This window comes from Triticum aestivum, chromosome 4B (assembly GCF_018294505.1).
Source record: "Triticum aestivum cultivar Chinese Spring chromosome 4B, IWGSC CS RefSeq v2.1, whole genome shotgun sequence".
Classification (NCBI taxonomy): domain Eukaryota; kingdom Viridiplantae; phylum Streptophyta; class Magnoliopsida; order Poales; family Poaceae; genus Triticum; species Triticum aestivum.
Genome location: NC_057804.1, coordinates 133,459,302 through 133,467,075, shown reverse-complemented (window position 1 = coordinate 133,467,075; position 7,774 = coordinate 133,459,302).

Genomic DNA, 7,774 nt, shown 5'->3' with positions numbered 1-7,774 from the left:
TAACACAGTGGCAATTCTGCTGAAAACAGCGTCAGTCTGGGTTCTTTCCATTCAAATCATGCAAGTTAGAGTCCAAAACAAGGGGAAAAGTGTTTGGAAAAGTAGATACTTGGAGACGTATCAACTCCCCCAAGCTTAAACCTTTGCTTGTCCTCAAGCAAATCAGTTCACAAACTAAAAGTGATAAAGAAAAACTTTTACAAACTCTGTTTGATCTTGTTGTTGCAAATATGTAAAGTCAGCATTCAAGTTTTCAGCAAACATTATGAACTAACCATATTCACAATAACATTTAGGTGTCATGTTTACTCAAAGGCATAATCAACTAGCGAGCAATAATAATAAATCTCAGATGACAACACTTTCTCAAGAAAATCATAATATGATATAACAAGATGGTATCTCGCTAGCCCTTTCTGAGACCGCAAAACATAAATGCAGAGCACCCCTGAAGATCAAGGACTGACTAGACATCGTAATTCACGGCAAAAGAGATCCAGTCACAGTCACACTCAATGTAAATTAATAGCAATGCATACAAATGACAGTGATGCTCTCTAACTGGTGCTTTTTAATAAGAGGATGATGACTGAACATAAAAGTAAATAGATAGGCCCTTCGCAGAGGGAAGCAAGGATTTGCATAGGTGCCAGAGCTCGAGTTTTGAAATAGAGATAAATAATATTTTGAGCGGCATACTTTCATCATCAACATAGCAACCAAGAGATCTCGTTCCATGCTACATACATTATAGGCAGTTCCCAAACAGAATGGTAAAATTTATAGCCCCCCACCACCAACGAGCACATTCTACGGCTGGTCCAGAACAACGAGTACCATCCAACTAACAACAATCCTGGGAGAGTTTTGTTTGCAATTATTTGATTTGATTTGAGCATAGGAGTGGTCATCCCGGTTACCGGCCATTTTCTCGTGAATGATGAGCGGAGTCCACTCATCGTGAGAATAACCCACCTAGCATGGAAGATATAGACATCCCTAGTTGATACATGAGCTACTCGAGCATACAAAACAGAATTTCATTTGAAGGTTTAAAGTTTGGCACATACAAATTTTACTTGGAACGGCAGGTAAATACCGCATATAGGAAGGTATGGTGGACTCATTGGAATAACTTTGGGGTTTATGCAAGTGGATGCACAAGCAGTATTCCCGCTTAGTACAAGTGAAGGCTTGAAAGAGACTGGGAAGCGACCAACTAGAGAGCGACAACAGTCATGAACATGCATTAAGATTAACCAACAATGAGTGCAAGCATGAGTAGGATACAAATCACCATGAACATAAATATCTTGGAGGCTATGTTGATTTTGTTTCAACTACATGTGTGAACATGTGGCAAGTCAAGCCACTCGAATCATTCAAAGGAGGATACCACCGTATCATACCACATCACAACCATTTTAATAGCATGTTGGCACGCAAGGTAAACCATTATAAACTCCTAGTTAATTAAGCATGGCATGAACAACTATAATCTCTAATTGTCATTGCAAACATGTTTCATTCATAATGGTCTGAATTAGGAACGATGAACTAATCATATTTACAAAAACAAGATAGGTCGAGTTCATACCAGCTCCTCTCATCTCAATCATTTCATCATATATCGTCATTATTGCCTTTCACTTGCACGACCGAACGGTGTTGATAATAATAATAGTGCACGTGCATTGGACTAAGCTGGAATCTGCAAACATTTAATTTAAAGGAGAAGACATGGTAATGTGGGCTCTTGGTTAGATCATCAATAATGCATATGAGAGCCACTCATCATTTTCATCGTGGTCTTCTCATCTCGACCCCCCCAAAAAAGAAAAGAACTTCAAAGAACGAGAAAAACTATTTACGCGGGAAAGCTCCCAACAAGCAAAAGAAGAATGAGAAATCTTTTTAGGTTTTCTTTTAATATTACTACTACAAGCATGGAAAGTAAACTAGCTAAAAGCTATAACTAATTATTTTGTTTTTTCTCAAAGTTTTTTCAAACACGCAAGAAGAAAGCAGGAAAAGAAAATAAACTAGCATAGATAGTACAATGAAAAAGTATGAACACCGACAACTAGAATGAGTGTGAACATGAATATAATGTCGGTGAGAAATACATACTCCCCCAAGCTTAGGCTTTTGGCCTAAGTTGGTATATGCCCACGGATCAAAGTCGTCCTCTCCGGTTTACTGAGGAGGGTCCTCGGGGTGCCACTGGTTAGGAGCTCCTCAGGATCCCACTGATAAATAGACTCCCGATATGGATCAAGAGGTGGCTCAGGCTCAGGCTCTGGGACTCGTGTCAGCTCCCAGTATGCATAAATGTCCTCGGGCATGATGAGGTACGTTCCTGAATGTATATTAAACAAAGAGGGTGGAGGCAAGGTAATAGTCTCACACTTAGTTTTAGCAAATACCAAGTTATACTTAAGTTTCTTCTTCTTATCTTTGACAATCAAATCATGCGCTACCATACTCTTATAGTCTAAGAAATTAGTGTGCAACAACTTTTCCTCTTTCTCATAATGCCTAATAGGAATGTCAAAGTGTTTAGCAAGACGTGAAGAAAATATACCTCCAAAAATGGGGCCCTTTGAATGGTTCAAACTCAACCGTTTAGCGACCATAGCGCCTAGACTGAAAGTTGTATCATGAAATAAAGCATGGTGCAAAATAGCAATGTCAGGAGCACTAAGGCTCCCACTATACCCGCGACCAATTAAGTATCTACTAGCAAATATTGCAAAGTAACGTAGAACAGGAAAATGTACACTAGTAGTCCTTGCATCTGAAACTTTTCTCGTTTCCCCTACATCAATTCTATCAATAAATTCATCCACATCACTAGGATGTGGTTCCTCGACGCTGCCCTTAAAGGGAAACTTGCAAACCACACAAAAATCATATAGTGATATCTCCTTAAACTCATCATTTAAATAAAACTCCACCGAAGGTGGTGATCTTCTAGCATGGAAATGAAAGTTTTGCACGAAAATATTAGTGAGTAGGAGATACTGTTCAAACTAGTCATGGAGGAAGTCGGTGATGCCTGCATTCTCAGCCAAATAATAGAAGTCGTCGTAAATTCTGGCAGCTCTCAAGAATGCATCACATGGCCATTCACACGGTCGAACCTCCGTGGTGCGAGGAAGATTGTACTTGGGCTTTTTATTCTCTTCATTCTGCTTTTCCTTCGAGCTTCGGCTCGAGGAGCCTCTCAAGAATCTCTTCATCATTTTCTTCCTCTAATTTTTTTTGAAATTTTTAGTGACTCAAAATAAAAGTGAACCAAACTCAATAAAATGGGACAATTACATTTTTACCCCTAGTTGGTTCCTACCCACGGGTTTTGCCCTTACTTTTCGAGCTTGCTCAGTTTTGCCCTTACTTTTTCTGTCGAGATCCCTCGAATGCCCTTTGACTGTTTGACCAAAACTTTGAAAATTCATAACTAGTTCATATGAACTCAGAAAAATGCAAATAAGATACCAAAATGTTCAGATAAACATTACCTTTATGGGCATATCATTTGCATTGAAGACAAAAGCATCATTTAAATTACCCGAGGTAATTAGTGTTATTAACATTATTAAAATAAATAGGTATAAACAATATTTTTTTCATGAATAAAAATTACATGCAAATGTAGGTGATGTTTTCTGAACATCCTGATAACTTATTTGCATTTTTCAGAGTTTGTATCAACTTGTTATGAATGTTCTAACGACTTTGACCATTATTTGGAAACTTCATAACAAGTTGATACGAACTCAGGAAAATGCAAATAAGGTATCAGGATGTTCAGAAAACATCACCTACATTTGTATATAATTTTTATTCACGGAAACAATATTGTTTTTACCTATTTATTTTTAATAATGTTAATAACATTAATTACCTTGGGTAGTTTAAACGATGCTTTTGTCCTGAATGCAAATGATATGCCCATAAAGGTAATGTTTATCTGAACATTTTAATATCTTATTTGCATTTTTCTGAGTTCATGTGAATTAGTTATGAATTTTCGAAGTTTTGGTCAAACGGTCAAAGGGCATTCGAGGGACCTCGATGGAAAAAATAAGGGCAAAACTGAGCAAGCTCGAAAAGTAAGGGCAAAACCCGTGGGTAGGAACCAACTAGGGGTAAAAATGCAATTGTCCCCAATAAAATTGATAGCAACTACTCCCACAAGTGCCTAGAGGCTATATCATGCATTAAAACTACTTCAGACCATATAAATTTGACATGCAAGCTCAAGAACAGGGTCACCTCAGTAGCAAAAATTTGCAATAAATAAAGCACTAGAATAAAAACTAATTGGACCATTGCAGGAGTCACATACCGAAGAACAATCCCCCAAAGTAGTTTTGTGAATGGAGCTTTGAGCAAGGAGATAAAAATGGCAGCAAAATGAGCTAGAACACGGGTTTGAGCTACAGGATAATTTTTTCTGGAGGAAGACGAAGTGTGTGGGTGCTGGAATAAATGGAGGGGGTCCACGTGGGGCCCACGAGGCAGGGGGCGCACCCAGGGGGTAGGGCGCGCCCTCCACCCTCGTGACCAAATGGTGGGTCCCCTTGGTGTGTTCTAAGTGCCAGAAATTCTCAAATGTTCTACAGAAAAATCATATCCAATTTTCAGGGCATTTGGAGAGCTTTTATTTTTGGTGTGTTTTTTATTGCATGGATAATTCAGAAAACGGACGGAAAATACTATTTTTGCATTATTTATACTAAATAATAGAAAGTAAAAGGAGGGTACAGAAGGTTGTGCTTTCTAACTTCATCCATCTCATGCTCATCAAAAGGAATCCACTAATAAGGTTGATCAAGTATTGTTAACAAATTTCTTCCGAATAACATGAAACCGGATAATTTTCGAATAACACTAGGTTACCTCAACGGGGATATGCATGTTCCCAACAATAAGAATATCATGTTTCTTTTTGACTGTAGGAAGAGGGAATTCAAAACCTCCAATAGTAATAGTTGAAAATTTTCCAATAGAATTGATACTATGAACTTGAGGTTGTTTCTTCGGAAAGTGTACCGTATGCTCATTACCATTAACATGAAAAGTGGCATTGCCTTTGTTGCAATCAATAACAGCCCCTATAGTATTTAGAAAAGGTCTACCAAGTATGGTCGACATACTGTCGTCCTCGGGAATATCAAGAATAACAAAGTCCGTTAAAATAGTAACATTTGCATCCACAACTGGCACATCCTCACAAATACTGATGGGTATAGCAGTTGATTTAACGGCCATTTGCAAAGAGATTTCAGTAGGTGTTAACTTATTCAAATCAAGTCTATGATACAAAGAGAAAGGCATAACACTAACACCGACTCCAAGATCACATAAAGCAGTTTTAGCATAGTTTCTTTTAATGGAGCATGGTATAGTTGGTACTCCTGGATCTACAAGTTTCTTTGGTATTCCACCCTTAAAAGTATAATTAGCAACCATGGTGGAAATTTCAGCTTCCGGTATCTTTCTTTTATTTGTAACAGTATCTTTCATATACTTGGCATAGGGATTCATTTTAAGCATATCAGTCAAACACATATGCAAAAAGTTAGGTCTAATCATTTTAGCAAAGCTCTCAAAATCCTCATCATCCTTTTCTTGGAAGGCTTAGGAGGAAAAGGCATGGGTTTCCGAACCCATGGTTCGCTTTCTTTACCGTGCTTCCTAGCAACAAAGTCTCTCTTATCATAACGTTGATTCTTTGATTGTGGGTTATCAAGATCAACAACAGGTTCAATTTCTACATTGTTGTTATCACTAGGTTGAGCATCAACATGAACATCATCATTAACATTATCACTAGGTTCATGTTCATTACCAGATTGTGTTTCAGCATCACAAATAGAAATATCATTGGGATTCTCAGGTGTGTCTATAACAGGTTCACTAGAAGCATGCAAAGTCCTGTCCTTATTCTCTTTCTTTTTCTTAGAAGGACTAGGTGCATTAATATTAATTTCTGAGAACCCTGCTCAACTCGCTTAGGATGGCCCTCAGGATACAAGGGTTCCTGGGTCATTTTACCACCTCTAGTCACAACTCTAACAACATTATCATTGTTCTTATCATTTAATTCATTGAGCAAATCATCTTGTGCCTTCAACACTTGTTCTACTTGAGTGGTAACCCTGGATGCATGTTTACTAATAAGCTTAAGTTCACCTTTAACTCTAGACATATAATCACTCAAGTGTTCAACCATATAAGCATTACGTTTCAATTATCTACCAACATAAGCATTGAAGTTTTCTTGTTTAACAATAAAATTATCAAACTCATCCAAGCACTGACTAGCAAACTTAGTAGATGGGATTTCACCGTTATCAAATCTATAGAGAGAATTTACCTTTACTACCTACGTCGGGTTATCAAGACCATGTATCTCTTCAATAGGCGGTAAATTCTTAACATCTTTAGCTTTAATACCTTTTTCTTTCATAGATTTCTTTGCCTCTTGCATATCTTCAGGACTGAGAAATAGAATACCCCTTTTCTTCGGAGTTGGCTTAGGAGTTGGTTCAGGAATGTCCAATCATTATCATTACTCAAGATATTATTCAATAGCCATTCAGCTTGCTCAACAATTCTTTCCTTGAAAACACAACCAGCACAACTATCCAGGTGGTCTCTGGAAGCATCGGTTTGTCCATTATAAATGATATCCAGTATTTCATTTTTCTTGAGAGGATGATCAGGCAAAGCATTAAGTAATCGGAGAAGCCTCCCCCAAGCTTGTGGGAGACTCTCTTCTTCAATTTGCACAAAATTAAATATTTCCCTTAAGGCAGCTTGTTTCTTATGAGCGGGGAAATATTTTGCAGAGAAGTAATAAATCACATCCTAGGGACTACACACACAACCAGGAGCAAGAGAATTAAACCATATTTTAGCATCACCCTTTAATGAGAAAGGAAACAATTTAAGAATATAATAATAACGAATTTTTTTCTCATGAGTGAATATGGTGGCTAAAATTTAGTAAGATGTGCCACAACAGTTTCAAATTCATAGACATAGAAAGGATCAGATTCAACCAAAGTGATTAACTCAGGATAGACAGAGAATTCATAATCCTTATCAGTAACACAGATTGGTGAAGTAGCAAAAGCAGGGTCATATTGCATTCTAGCGTTCAAAGACTTTTCTTTTAGCTTAGCTAAAATGTTTCTTAAGATCATATGTATCATTGCAAGCAAGAAAGTGTCTAGCACTTTCTTCATCCATGACATAACCCTCAGGCACAACAGGAAATTCATATCTAGGGGGAGAATCTTCATCATCACGTTCATTAATATTATCAGTTTCAATAATTTCATTCTCTCTAACCCTAGCAAGTTGTTCGTCCAGAAATTCACCTAATGGCACATTATTATCAAGCAGAGAAGTAGTTTCATCATAAGCATCATGCATAGCAGAAGTGGCATCATCAATAACATGCGACATACAAGAATCAATAGCAGGTGCAGGTGCCGCAAGTTTACTCAAAACAGAAGGTGAATCAAGTGCAGAGCTAGATGGCAGTTCCTTACCTCCCCTCTTAGTTGAGGGAAAAAACTTGGTTGTTTCATATTTGAAATTCCTCATAGTTATCAACAAATATAAATCCCAAGTGACTCAAAGAATAGAGCTATTCTCCCCGGCACTGGCGCTAGAAAAAGGTCTTCATAACCCACAAATATAGGGGATCGCAACAGTTTTAGAGGGTAGAGTATTCAACCCAAATTTATTGATTTGA